This window comes from Apus apus, chromosome 4 (assembly GCF_020740795.1).
Source record: "Apus apus isolate bApuApu2 chromosome 4, bApuApu2.pri.cur, whole genome shotgun sequence".
Classification (NCBI taxonomy): Eukaryota; Metazoa; Chordata; class Aves; order Apodiformes; family Apodidae; genus Apus; species Apus apus.
Genome location: NC_067285.1, coordinates 66,469,398 through 66,484,987, shown reverse-complemented (window position 1 = coordinate 66,484,987; position 15,590 = coordinate 66,469,398). Strand labels below are relative to the sequence as shown.

At 37.5% G+C, this 15,590-nt stretch overlaps 1 protein-coding gene across 14 annotated transcripts in view; it reads left to right on the top strand.

Annotated features, from left to right (window-relative positions):
- Nucleotides 1–15,590, top strand: part of PDLIM5 (PDZ and LIM domain 5) — a 128,395-nt gene that overhangs the window by 55,731 nt on the left and 57,074 nt on the right. The gene's annotated exons all lie outside the window — the stretch shown is intronic.

Below are 15,590 nucleotides of genomic sequence, written 5' to 3'. Positions count from 1 at the left end.
ACAACAGTGTCATTTGGAGGGAAAATGACCAAACTCAAGATAGCTAATCTATTGACCATATAGTATCCTTTTTAACTACTAAGCTTCTATGCAAACGATGGAATGTAGAATACATTCTTAAAATGTATTACAGAGTTTAAGAAGCCAAAGTTTTAATGAGCATAGTGACTTCAGAGATAACTAATGCTTCTTGATTACTAACAGAATACTTTTCCTTTACATGTAGTCCACTCATGTGGAGTGGCTTTGTAAGTTTCAGTGACACATGGAGTCACTAAAATACACATACTGTGCTAAGTATAATGTATAACAGTTTTTGTAAGTACAAAAATGTGTAATATTTTCCATTCAAGGCCTCTCAAGTACTGAAATTTATAATTATGCCTGCTGTCGATAGTGATCTTGGAGTACCTTGGCCAAAAGAATTGCCATTTATCTCCTTTCCAAGTTTTGGAAGGAATGTGGTGGCTTAAAAAGTCAGTAATTTTCCAGAAAGTCTTGTTAACCCTTAAGAAACCACCCCATTAATGCGGTAGTAAGGTGAATTCTGGGACTAAAGTTTTTGTGTTACATCTCCTGCAGATGCCTGCAAAGGAGAGAAGTTGAAATTACAAAGTGCAGTTGTGGGATTTTTGTGTCTTACACTTGGGAAGGGAGCTTTCCTGGAGAAGGAAGCTCTGAGTGTAATTTGAGTGAGCTGGAGCAAGCAAGGGCTGACTGAAGTTCCGTTCCCCTCATGGCAGGGCTGCTAGACTAAGGTGGCACAGTGCTGTGAATGGATGACTTGGGCTTACATGGAAGTTGGGGAGAAGTCAAGTTTCAGCCCAACTCACGTAAACAATACTGTCATTTAAAAAAATAATAAATCAGACAAAAACCAATATTCAGGTTCAGTTATTATATAGAAGATATTTTGACAGGGACTGGGGAGAAGATAATTAGATGTCTTATGTAAGTGAAAATTGCTTCTTTAGCCACCTTTTCACAAAGCTATTGAGGTTGAGATTTTTTTAAGATCCAAATGAATTCCAGTACTCATATTTAACCTAATGAATGACATCTATGAGTCACTTGATTATATTTTCTTTTTCACAGAAACAAGTGTTCACTACTTACCTTAGCTGTTTAAAGTATTCTAGTGACACACAATGTAGTTGCCTCAAACAGGAAAGAACAAATACTGTTTACAGATTGTGTTTTGCAGATTGCATAGAGGTAAGTGGAGGTAGCATGCCAGTGCTAAAATTAATAATATATCCATTCGGTGTTATGGTTGGACATTTCAAAGGGGGCAAGGGTGGGAGTGCGGGGAAGTTGAAGAAGACAGAGCTACATTCCATGTAATCATGAGGTAGTATCATCCGGTAGACTTAACTTGGTAGGGAGGATGGATTCCTAACTTGTATGTGTGTGTTTCCTTTTATACTAGAAGCAACAAATGCATTTTGGAATAAAACACAGTTAAAAAGTTTTTAATTTCTCTTGATGTGGAGAGAAAAGGTTCTTTGTATAATGAGAAGGACTTAATCTGCTGTTAGAGATAATGGAGTCTAAGCCATTTAGCAGTCTTCATGAAGAACGATAACATCTTGCAGGGCTGGACCTGAAATGGTTCTGCCATAATCCAGTATTTAGCAGACACAGCACATCTTTCATCAAGATCTGAATAAAGGACATTGTGAAACTATTCCTGTTTTTTTTATTATATTTCTTTGGAAAAGAGAGGTGGAGAAGGTTGTAGCTTACTATATAGATCTGTCTGAAGATGTAATTTTATGGCTAAATTTTATTTTAAAGCTACATCTTTAATTTTGATCATGGATATTTTTCTTGGCTGAGGTGGGTTTTTTCCTTCCCTTTTTCCCCCAATACATTAGCACTAGAGGGATTTCTCCTTGTTAAGATGAGACATCATGAATAGCTGCATACTGGGTGAGGCCAAAAGGAAGTATGGGGGTGAGCTGGAGTAATTGCAAACATTATACAATGAATAGGGGAGTGAAGAGTAAATGTCTAATCAGCCAAAACTATTTTATTCTGAAAAGATGCTAAGAATTAATCTGAACCTTTTTATGACTCACCATGTTCCTGCTATTTGGTTCTGTTTTGTTTTTTTTTTAAACACCCTGGAAGACTTACCTTGTGATGAGTCACCAAATCATTGTTACCTCTTGACATTTTCAGCATTTTTCCTTTTTTGTCTGTCAGTCTGAGTGGGTTTTACGTGTGGGTTTTTTGTGTGTGTGTTTTTTCTTTTTCTTTTTCTTTTTTTTTTAATTGTTGTTGGTTTTTAAATTTTCTTCCTAAAGAGGATCTTGTCAGACCTTGCTGATACCCATTTTGGTAAAAATGTGGAAATGATCATGTAGTATGTGACATGAATGGTCTAATACTGTTACCTGCTTTAGGTCACTGTTGATTGCTATGGTCAGGTAGGGAGGGAAAAGGAAAAAAATGATAGAAATGGGCAGAAGCTGGCAGAAATGAGCAGGACCCAAAAGATTCTTGGATTTCTGTGATGTTAGATGTGGAAGTGTTTCAGTGCGGAATTAGGGAGCTCTTGTAGTTGCAGTCTTTTAAAACTCTCTGCAGTTCTGGGGCTGATCAAGACTGTGGGGAAGGATCAGACCTGGTAAGAACTCTCCAAAACTGAGGTTTTATGCATGTGGCTAAAGCAACTGGACACTGCTGGAGTGAAGATGATTGTGGGATATCATGTACAGAGACTAGAAGGTGGCTGGCACTGCTTTGTTTTCATAGAATGGTTTCCAGTGGTTTCCAAACCATGGTACCTGACTCACGCTTTGTTTAACTATAGAGAGTGTTTTTCAGAACTGTGAAGGAATTCTTTGTTGCTTTTGCATGAGACTGCAGAAATTTTAATCTTTCCAGAGGCCAGTTAAGTATTTTTCTCCTTGCTCATGGACGTTCCCTCTTGAAGAAAGCAGTTGGCCCAAGAAAAGTAATATTGGTCACTAGTCTGCTTCACGTAATTATTAAGAAGTCTGGAAAGTTGAACTTTTCATCTTTATCCAAAGAGATTGCCCAGGAAGTGCAGTTTGTGGCACAGAGACTAATGTTTCTCATCATGTATTTCCCAGCTCCAAGTCAAATACATGCCTAAAAACTGTTGTAGGAAGCAGCTGAGACCAAGGGATTGTTTCCCTGAAAAATGCCTTCAGTAGTAGACTATGGACTTGCAGTCCTCACCAAGGCTTACCAGGACAGTACCTTTCTCTAAAGCAGCACCCATGTAACAATAGTTTGTAAAATTGAATTAGCATGCAACGATTTGTAAGGAATATTTTCTACAGTTAGTGGTCCAATGCTCTCAGAGTTCTTGTATTCCAGGTAAATAATTTAAACGTTCCCCCAGCACCACCTTAAAATAGCAAGTTTTCTTGATAAAGCCTTTGAAAGAGGCAGCAAGTTCTTCTGTATTGCCGGTGGTGATTTGCCATTCACAATCTTAGTGAAACTGTTCTATGTATTAATGGTTTGACCTGTGCAAACCATCCTTTCTGAAATTGCAGGGGCTTGTTAGCTAGCGTGTAAATGTTGGTGCTATTGACCTTGCACATTTATTTTTGGCTGTGTTTGTAATTATTGAGTGAAAGATTTAAGGAAACAATGTGAAGTTGGCCACAGTTTATCTTCACTTCTTGAAATAACACAGGCACCTCAGAGAGTGACATGATTTTTAGTAACATTTTACTTCTGTTGGAACACAGATGGGGCATCAGACAGCCTTCAGTTTTGAAGCCTTGCAGATATCATCTAAATGCCAAGCTTTTGAGCAGCAAAATAATTCATTTTATATAGATTAAACATGTGGTAATCAGAAGTGCTTCACAATTTATGCCAATAATTGTGAACAGCTGCATTAGAGCAATGCAGCTGTTAAAACTCCTCCTCTCCCGGGAATACATGTAGTTGTCTGATCCAGATATTACTCATGGGTATATCTGTACGCTTTTTTTTGGGAAGCAGAGAATCATTTGAGGAAATCAGTGCTTGATTATGTTATATCAAGGGAGTGGAATGTATAAGGAGACTCACAGACCATTAAAAAAATAATCCAACACCATTCTTGCTCAGCAAATTAACAGTAACTTGCCCTGATGATCTTTGTTTTGCTGTATGAAAACAGTGCTTAGCTCCTTGCAGGCTTCAGGTCTAGCTGCAAAATACACAATTCTGCTACAGAAATACATAATCTTCTATTGAATTTTTATTACTGTTTTTTGTATACTGTGTTTGACTGCTCGTTATTCTAAAGGGGAAAAGATGTCTGGCCGAATCTTGAGACAGTTTACAAAGGAGCAGGTGAGAATATTGAAGGGCAAGGCACTTAGATGTGTCAAAATAAGCTGTGTGTTAGGACAACTCTCTGGCCCTTCTCCATGGAGTTAGTAATCTAGGATCTATGAGGCATTGTTAAAAGAGGTAATAAAAAAAAAAAAAAAAGAGGTAATAAGTTTAGACATGGAAGAATTATTTTTTTACCCTCAGAAGTGTTGCTTCTCTCTTAGTGGGTAATAAATTACTTCTCAAATTTTGCCCACTGTTTTTATGCCAGCTACAGTTGTTGAGGTAGAGCAAGCCTGGCCTATATGGACAGTCTGAAAGAGTTACTATATTTGATTCACTGAAAAAATGTGACCCTTTAAATTGTATGTATCAGCATCTTAATCCAATAACTGAATAGGATTTTAAGTGATATGAGGGTATGAGATGCTCAAGCATCCCCTCCCCAGGCTGAGAGGAATCAGCTCTTACTTGCCAACATTTTTAGTGTCTTGGAATGTGTATTTTTATTAAGAAAAATAGTACTGCTGTCAGCATAAAGCAATAAAATTTGTCATGACAGAGGTAGTTTAATTGATCACTTTCTTTGTGTTTGTTTTCTCACAAAGTGCTTTGTTTTACATTTATTTATATAGCTAGAGGTACTTGTTTTGTACTTGTTACTTTAAAAGCATTAAACCTAGGATGATTGAATAGAGATGATAAAATTGAAGGTGACTTAATCATTATGCCATAACAAACCAGTAGCAAAATGCAGACAAGTATCCTGGGAATTCTCTAGCCTTTTCTATAATGCTAGTGCATAGCTATAAAAACAGTTGGTAGTAATAGCTAATGTCATTGTGTGCCTGTTGCTGAGGCATGTTTTATGCCAGTGAATGTTTGAGTACTGGAACATAAAGTTGAAGAATTCTTTCACCATGATGGAAACGAGTCTTGTCATCGTCTTTGTCATCATGCTGCCTGTGCCTTGTTTTTCCCTTGGGGTTTTCATTAGAGGAGGGCTTCAGCAGGCTCTGATTCAACTACACAAATTTATGTCAAACAAAGGAGACCAAGAGCAAAGCTGTCAAGGTCTCAAACTAGGAAATAAAAGGGAAGCCTGCACTTAAGCATGAGGAGCTTCGCTTTGGAGCTTTCATGTGCTTCATGTGCACTATAATTTCCTAAAAAATACTGCACAGATCTGATTTTGACTGGGTTACTAATTTACAAACAGTCTGATAGAAAACTTGAGGTTGGCAAGACTGCACTATTTGTAGTGTTTTGAGACACTCATCAGTATTTTTTTTCTTCCCTATGTTAGTAACTAAAGAAAACTGTTAACAGGAAGGTACTAGAAAGTCAAGAAAACAATGACTCTCTGCAAATGTTAGGCAAATCTTTTTTTGCTGCTGCTTTTGAGTCTCCAGTGCTAGTGTTAAGTCAAATGTCCATTGAATTCAATAGTTTAATGGGACTGCCCGAAAGACAGCAAGCTTGAATAATAGTTGTTTGACCCAGGTCCAAAATTTTTCTAATCAAAAAGTTTCTAAAGCAGTTGGTTTACTTCCCAGAACCTGAAGTAGCCTTGGGACTTGGCCGTTGCTCGACAGTCATGAGTGAGCAGTGGTGCTTCCTGCGCTCCTGGCCAAGTCTAGATAAATGAAAAAGCCTGCATTTTGGAAAGTTGAAACATTCCTTAGAATATGACTCTTCTTACCTGTGAATTTGAATATTATGTGAATATATTTGAGAGTGAAAAGTTGGTCTCCATTTTCATAAAATGAGGAGGGTTTGTATTTGATATATCTGGGTTATATGACATGCTTAATGACATATATTTCAAAAGTTATTTTGAAAATTGACTTAATCTTTCTCCTGTTATCCCAAAAATAAGACTGGGAAAAGAATAATTTTCATTATATGCTCTCTACTAGGGGTTCCCTATGGCTCCAAATCTGGTACTGTACAGGCAGCTTACCTGACCCAATGCCAACCAAGTCCATCCTACCTCAGTCCACAGTGTAATCTATGTCATTTCATAAACACTCATTATCTCATTGTTTAAGTGCTGCAAGTGATTTTACTTTGTCTCTATTTGACCTTTTGTTTTTCAAATACAGAATATGTCCCACGCCCGTTGCTTTCCTTTGAAAAACACATCTCTCCGACCTTCATGGTTTATAATGCTAACTTGCAGGCATCCATTAATTATAAAAGGGTATCTGATGATCTGTCAAGGGTCAGTTGTCTCTAAATGGATTAAAAGAAACTTACACGATTTAAAAATGGGCTGTGCTTTTCATACACTAAAAATGGTTCAAGGTAGCTCAAACGGGCTAAACAGTGTGTTTAGTACCTCTGCAGGTAACTGTTTTGTTTCTCGATTTCAGATAGTTACTTTTGTACCTCTGTGAATGTGGTGCGTAAAGAATAGAGGGTAAGGAAAAAAAGACAAAGTAAATATGTGAACTGACTGGTGTCGTTAGATAAACTGTTCCTAAGCATCAGGCAACAAGAACAAATGACGCACTGTTTAAATAAAACCTGTCCTCTACCATGCAAGAGCATCTCTCAGCTGTTCAGAATCAAAATTGCAGTGTCCTGACTCATCAACAGGGCTCTTAACTACCTTCCTTTGGTAATTAATGATGGGCTGTTAGGAGAATAAATGTCTTGCTGAAATATAGTGGTAGTATCATGTAAGCATATTAGCATCATAAAAATGGGATTTTTGGTAATGCAGGGAAAAGCAGGCAGGTTTTCAGGTATATGTGATTTTCTAGAGGCCTGAAACAGATAATTACAAGTTGAGAGCCTTAGCTCCAAATGTAACTATGTATCTGTTACACCACCTAAGAGGAAAAAAAAGTAAGTGGTAGCTGTTGAGTCAAGCATCTATTAATAGCTCAGTTCCATAGCTCTACTCTTTTGGGGTCTTTCCCCCTTCTCTTTCTCCCCCCAGTTTTTGAAAAATTACTGCATTTGAAAAATTCCAGGGCATTGTCAGTAGAAAGTCATGTCTGTGGCACAAGACCACAAAACCCTGTGAGGTAACAAAAAAACCCCAATATATTGTGACTGTCAAGTGTTGCTCACTTACTTTTGTCTTGCCCCATAGCCAAAGTAATGATTGCTGCATTGTGAAAAATCTCAGCAAGTTTTGTGACCATAAGATGTTTTGCATCGTGATTAGTTGCCCACAAAAGCAGTTAATTGCTTTGTATGCTGTGAGCATGCAGTGTATGTTATCCCCTAAGTATTTTGAGTTGTGAAGGGTAAAAGCTACTTTCCTAAGCTAGACTGTGGGAAGGGAAAACTCTTTAGTTAGCTGGATGGGTTGGAGTCAGATGGGATTATTAAGTCTTCTCTCTTTCACAGTTGTGACAGAAGAATTACAACACTGTTTTATACACTTTTACTTAATCAATGTTAAAATTTCCAGTATAGTTGGTTCCTTATCCACTTTGTTATCTACAGGAATTAACTCTTTGAGATCTCTGCTGCTTTTCCTCCTTTCTTGACTAGTTCTTTCAGTAAACAAAATAATTTCCAGCTACAGCTCTTACTCTGGCAGTTGCTTGTTGACTTCCCTTTCCCTTAAAGGTGTGGTGAGACCCATTGGCCAGGCTAACTTCAGGTCTTCTAGTTGCAATAGTTGGAGGTTTCCTTATAAGAATTCTTTCAAACTGAAGTTGTTACGTATCTAAAGCTATAGTAGACAGCCATGTCAAAACATAAATAGCTTTTCTCAGCATGTTAGACCTGCAATATTTTCTGCTAAGGCAGTGACCTTAAATATATAAACATATAAACAATACATGGAAATTATAAAGGGCAACAAAAGTGAGGCCCTGTAGTGTAAAATTTACCTACTTCTGGCAAGTACATGTTCATTAAATTGCTCTTGTAACAATTCTGTCATGTGCTTTATAGTGCTTTAGCACTGCTGTCCACAGCCACTACTGCTTTCTGGTGGCATCCCCTTTGGGTACAGCCTGGGAGAGTCCCTCTGAACATACCTGCTGCAATGAAGACTGGTGCAGGTACGTGCTGACTGCAGTGTCCCAGTTGTGGAAAGGTCTATGGTCATCTCTGCAGCAGCTTGCCAGCCAGACCCTGGGCTCATGCACCTCAAGGGTAGATGTTCATCCCTTGCTGCTTGTGTGGTGTAGGAGGGAGGAAAGCAGTGTCTGAGGGGCTGGATAGGAAAGAAAATTGCTGGTTTCATGGTGGGTCACATTCAGGAGTCAGACAAATGCTTATGGTATTGCTGACCTTAATTGAAAAGAATTAAAACCATAGCATATCCTATTAAAACCAAGAGAGTTCATCCTTTTAAATATATTTAGCATCGTATTTCTTTACTGGTGACTTCTGCCATGTCCCTGGCTCTTCTGGACCAGCCCCAGGCTCAGCGATTTTCCTGACAGCTGTGCGGTTGTGGCAGAGTCTCCTTATGTCCACATGGTTGAGACAATGTACAGCTCCAAACACACAGATGAAAATTCCAAAGTTGTAGTATTGGGTTGTTCATACTGTTCCCTTACCATTGTGAGTTGATAAGAAGCAGGGGGTGTGAGGAAGCAGCTGGGATTAGGCCACAGGCACCTGGGTAGTGCTTCTGAGTGATTTCCCATGCTGGTGACCTCCTGAAGGACATGGCTCTTCTTTGACATTGCTGCCTGACCCCTGGGAAAGAGTTTTAATCTCATTTTTTTGATCATGCTTCCACTACTTTTCTCAGTTTTTCTGGAAGCCGTGGATGGGTGAGCTGCTTTGCAGATGGTATACTCAGGTCCTGTATGAAATAAAATATGACAACCTAACGTGTCTCTAAATTGCCAGATTCTTCTTTTGAGAGGAATAAAATACTGATATAGGTGCTCATTCCTAAGCATTTGCTTAAGGGGAAAATAAAATAAAAATCCCAGATAAGGATATGTTGGGGATTGGGGATCTGTTTGTCATGAATTTCCAGTTAAAATAGAAATTACTGCTCTGTCAAGCTTATTTGGGCTGTTTTAGATAAAAAAGGTAATTTTAACATTAGTCACCGTATTGCAGAAAGCACTGGGAAGACTAGTTAAGTGTTTAGTGTTGAGTCTTTGAAATTATAACCTAGAAGTCAGCATGGAGTTGAGGTTTTTTTATTTTTTTGAGGGCTTTGGGTGACTGACTAGGTCTGAAAGTCATTTAGACCTATGCTTTTCGTTAAGCTGGCTGTTTCTAAAGGTAGCTTGCTGTGTTAGAAATGGTATCTAATAAGCACTTCTAAAGAAAATAAAATTTATAAATTCCAGTTGATTAAAAGCCTGGCTGTGGTTGTTTTGTCTTGTTATTTGCACTTAATTGTTATGTGGGTACTGTTACTTGGCAAGACAGCTTAAGGAAAGCTTAAAGAAAAGAAAAAAATCAGATTATAACAAGACATACCTAATAGAAATTACCACCATTGGTGAAGATAACGTGTAAGGGGTCTTGTATACAAGACGTTAGTTTTCCTTTGTCTTGTGAGCAGCCAAGCCAGTGGCAAGATGGCATTCCTGCTTACTTGACTCAATTGTTTAGGCATGCTGAGCTACTGCTTGTATATAGGCTGCTCTGTGACTTTTCTAGGACAGCCAGGACTGATCTACTGCATAGGATTGTAAGACTGGCACAGACCCTGTGGCACTGGGGGGGTTTCCCTGCTTGGGCCTTGAGCAGGGAGGGCATGGGCAGGTATGAACAGATATGCCTCCATGTCCAGAGTTGGTCATATGTGTGGGCTGTCAAGGTTTCTAAACCCTCTGCCTTTGTGGGAGCAAAAAGCCTGTTTTTTAAAGTCTCTGTCAAAAGGTAAGTGAGATAAATTCCACAGTATTTTTTTCTGAGCTTTTTGTTTGGTTTTTGGTTTTGCTTCAATAGAATAAAATATTATCTGCCTGCACTTAAACTCTCTTTACAAATGCATTTGGCAGGGTTGCCACAGACCACAGGAATGAGACTATGAGCGGTGGTTGCCTTTGGGAGGTCTTGAAAACAACTAATCCTTTGTGGGTAGGAATACCAAAATAGAGGGCAGCTTGTTTCTCTCCTAAAATGTCAGCGCTGTTTATTTTAACACATAATGATGAAATCCCAAACTTATTTAAATTTAAGAGGAGGGACCTATGTTTGATTTGGACAACTGCCGAATAGCCAGTAAGGCAAGAACCTAATTTTTCTTGCTGTTACCTGAACTAGGGCTTTGTCATAATCCAGTGATGGAGAACACCATGTGAGGATGTAAAGGCATTATGTAGTGCACACCAAATGTGAACATAAAATGCTGACATGCATGTTATTTATGCTAATTCTCCCCCTTGAAACTTACTGACAGTGTATAATCTCTTGAGAGTGACTTGTGAGTTAATGCTCCCAGGCTAAATATATTGAAGAAAGGTGTTAAGTATTATCTCAAGGTATTATTGTGTCAAGAAATAAATACTATTTAGCATACTTCATTAAATTTACTTTATCAAAGGGCATGAAGCCCCAAAAGATATAATTTGTCTAAAAATAGCCCATTTGACTGAAGAGATCCTTTTCTGCAATTTCAGATACAAATGAAGCATCCGCAGAAACTCTTTTCAATATTTTGCTTATGTGAAGACAACTGTCTCTCACTGTTCGAATTTTAATGCATGAATAATCACAAGTTTTCAGCCTGTACTTTTAGGACAAGAGGAGAAAAAATGAATTTTTAATGTTAGAGTTGGTTGCAGAATAGGTGTTAATACTAAGATTCCTGGAGATGTATGGTATCTGAAATGGCATTATGCATCTCATCTTCTCTCTGGTTTGAAGTTGCTATTTGCTCTCTTAAGCATGTGGTCAGCACTGAAGTCTGCATTGTGATTGTAATTAGCATTTACATATTTTTCATAGTTTGATATGTTTAACTAAATGGAAACTAGCATAATAAACTAGAACAACAACAAAAAAACCTTAAGAAATAGACTGTTGTTGACAGCTGTCTGTTGGCGTGTTAGCGAGCATGATGACTGAAGTATAGATTTGAAAGGATTACTATGTTTCTTAAGTAGAAGGAAAAAAAGAGTTACCTGCTTTTTGCAATTACTGCAGTAGATTCCAGTTCTCACTGAGTAGTACTTAATGATAATTTTGCTATCTCTGCTTTTCCGTGTGTTGGTATGTGCACAGGTTGGCAATGTGAAGGCCACATGTGCCTGCAATAGCAAGATTGCTAAAGCACTGATTTAATGACTGGTCTTGCCCAGAGCAGTGTGTATGTTTATACTAACTGTGGGAAACATTAAGTTTAAGTAAGTTATATTAGTGTATGTAAGGCAACAATTTCTGATGGTGTATAAATTGCTCCAAGAAGCAAACTTAAGAATGTTTTTGCTTTTTTATTTTTGGGAGCCAGAGCAAGGTTGGTAAGAAATGAATTATGTTTGTGATAGAGAAAGGGCTTGGGTCTATGGAAAAAGTAAATATATTTGGATTTTTTTTTTTTTTTCCCGTGTGCTTTAAATTACATCTGTGTTTGTTTTTGTTCAGATAACCCCTAGTGAAAGTCATGGCTTGTTATATATGTTAAATGTTTTTTGCTTGTCATTTTTCTTCATGAGTTGGCTAATTTATGGAAAGCAAATGCATTTAGCTGTCTGCCCTGACAACTGACTGCTCTCTAGAAAAAAAGTTAAGCAAATGAACAGAATTGCAGATTACAGTGGCAGAACTGCTAAAAGCTTAGCTTTTTGGAAAGATGATCTGACCAGAGGCTTTTCAGGGGTCAAGCATCTGCTGCCAAGACCTTTGTCCTGATTGATCAGCTAGGAAAAAGGAGTTAGCTTTGAAAATGAGAAGGGTGGGAAAAATATCTGCCTCTCTTCCTTCCTCCTTTTAGAAAGGTTCAGTTCACAACAACAAATAATACAGTTTTGCAGAAAATCTTCCAGCCTTGACTTTGGTTCAGCAATGAAAGCTTTGCAGTTGTATCTCACACGAGTTAATGAGCAATCCTTTAAGTTACAGAGATAAAAAAATTCCATGCACAAAAACTGTTAATACTGGTGTTGTGTGCTCCACTTGGGGATGGGAGGCTGAGAGGCACAGTTACCTTCTTGTGTTTTTTTCCATTGAGTTTGGCAGCTGTTTTCTAAGTTGTGAATATAATATAGTGTCTTTACTAAGGGGTGGATGGACTGGGGATGGTGGGACTTCAAATGGAGTTCAGAGGAGAGACTAATCTTGAAACCTCATTTGTATTTTAGGTTCAGTGAAGATTAGGGATATATTGACTGAGGGCAGCAGCCTCTGTTATCTGTCCACACACAGGACAGCTGAGAAAAAAATCTTGCTTTGCATTGAATTTACCTCCATAATGCTAATTATTGAGATTAGTGTTTTAATTGTTGATCTGTCTTTGGAGATGATTTACCAAATTGTTCTCATTGCAGAAGCATGAAATACTGTAGCTTTATCTTTAATGATTGGCTTTTACAGTTATTGGTAATTATAGAAGGGTTCTGTTGAGTTGCATGTTTTGTGGTGGTTTTTTGTGTGTGTGTGTGTGTGTGTTTTTGGTTTTTTTTTGGTTTTTTTAATGGGAGAAATACTTGGAAAGGGGAATGAATAAAAGGAGAATTTGAAGAATGAGTGTTTTTTTCTGGGCATGTCACTTACAATGAAGAGGAGACTAATTCATTTTCCTAATAAGGCTGCACTGAAGTTGGAATGTTTTGAGTTGCATTAAATGTCACAAAAGTGTTCATCAGAGAGGAATGACTTGTGGTATGTTTAGAAAGCAAATTTGATAATGTTTGGTGGAAATGAACTGTGTGCACAGGCTAAATATAGCTTTTTTTTTTTTTTTTCTGAAAGAACAAATGGCTTGGTAGGAGAAGCCTGTGCAAAAACTTTGTGCACTTTCATTTTCAGCATTAGGCTGTCAGTAAGTGGTGGCTGTTCCTTTTGTTTTCATTGTCTATAATAATTCATAAGAAGCTCGGAACTGTAACCATTTGCCAAGGTCTTTTGCGTGTGTTGTTTATAATAAGTATTTTCATGGAGCTTTTATGTCTTTGCTTTGTATGTAATTGGAAATATTGCATAAACTAATATACTGAACTGCTAGTTTTAAATGATTCAGAAAATATCCTGGTTCGACCCATCCTACTTTTTAGTAAGTAGTAACAAGGCAAATGTGTCATCTCATTTGGAAAGCCTTTATGGTCAGTTGTTCATAGATTCAATGTGACCAAACCAGCATGAAAACCTAATGTGTTTAATTGCTAGATGGCAAGTGAAGAGCTAACAGCTAAGAAAGTGTACAAATTATGCAGTTTAATATTTTTTTTGCTGTGCAGTTTGGTAGTATCTATCAAAATACTAAAGGAAATAGCCCTGAAGGAAGTATTTTGTTAAATGTATGTGTCAGATATGTTTTGCTTTTCAGCTTGAAGTGTGCATTTCCTTTTGCATTGTCTTGTCTAACCACAGTGCATTTTTTACATTCAGATCTTGGTGGCTTAGTTTCCTGGGTGAGCATTTTCTTTATATGATAAGGGATAAATAATTATTTTTAGTCTGATTATGGTCTGAAGTCAACAAGGCCAAGTTCAACTGTTTGAAGTATGTCTGGAACACACAAATTTATGCCCTTGTTTCAAGTATGTTTGGGGGAAATAAAGTAATGCTATGCTGTCTGACTCCAATGTTAAAAGAACATTGGGAACGTTTCAGTTATCAAGCCTAGTTTCCACCCATTTTTTCTTTTTTTGTATGATTTTTTTTTAAGATTAATTTTAAACAATGTCTTCAGATCATCTGTTAATAGTAGTTTGAAATTACTTTTGCTCCATGCTATATTAATGAATGTAGAGCAATCACATTCAGTGCAAACTCAAACTTTATTATTTTATTTAAAAAAAAAAAAAAGTTTCCTCTGTGAGACTGAAATTTCAAGATCCAGCATTAACAAAGGGAAGTTTGTTTTTTGTTTTTTTTTTTTTCCTCAAGCATGAAATATGGTAGTTGGCTTGAATAATTCATGTCTTTCTACTGGTTACTGTTAGATCAGTTTAATAAATACTCTCAACATTCCAAGTTACACATAAGATGCAGAGCAAGATGCATGTTTCCTTCTAATTCTGGTCTTGAAAGAGAAATTTTGAAAGCTCTCTTTTTTGTTGTTGTTTTTTTTGTTTTGTTTTGTTATTGTTGCTGCTGCAAATTGACAGTTCTGCAATTAGGAGTGATTAATGATGCACCCCAGTGCTTTGGAGGGCCGGAGGTCAGTCTACTCATAGGCTGCACACTCGGTGGGAAAGGGGAGAACAGACCTGTTCCCCAGAGCAGACAAAACCCTTTCTCTCTGTTGAGAATTACTGTTGATGTGGACATAATGTATGTCCTCAGCACGGCACGAAGTGCAGAAGATGCTCTTGTCATGAGGTGGGGTTTGTGGTTTTGGAGTGGTTCTTTTGTTTGGTTTTTTTTGTGTTTCCTTCCAACAAAGCATATAGATTATACGTATCTCTCTTTTTTTAAACTTAGCTACTGACTTTGCATCAGGATTGGTGTTCCTGGAATCTGATGAGTCCCAAGGGCTAAATGGCTTTAAGGGAAGAAGTAAACATTTTTAATATATTCAGAAAAAAATAAAATGAAAATTGTTAAATGGGCCAAGCATGCCTAATTCAAATGTTGCTCTACACGTTTATCTTGTGTGAAATAGAAAGGCTGGTTTACACAATGGAGGTCTTTTAATTAAATTGTAACCTTGGTTAGCTGATCTCCATTAAGCAAAACTTTTTCCCTCCCTGGCAAATTGTCTTTCAGAAAATGAGAATCCAGCTTCAGTTCTTCAAACCCTATTTAGAAGATTCATCAGAAATCAGGACTGTGTCATTTCAGGCAGGATATGATTGCTGAGTCCTGGATCATTAAGGATTCCAGCTTCTCTGGAAGCTGGAATCTCTACCAAATATGGCTAGAAATGTTCTGAAGTAGGGCAGGAAGCAGCTTTTCTACCAAAACAACAATAAAATACTCAAGTGTATTAACAGCAATGTTTTCAGACAAGATGTCAGTGTGTCAGATTTTTTTTTTTAAGTTGTGTGTGTGTTTGCGTGTGTGTGCAAATCTGAAAATAAAGAAAAATGTGTTGCCAGTTCACTTTAGGTATATCAAAATCTGTCAACTCTTTATGTTCTTCATCCTTTCCATTGCCATTCTTCCTTTCTTTCCTACCACCCTGCAGTAGTTTCAATGCACGCATTGTTGGGAAGAAATTTTTTTGCCAGAAA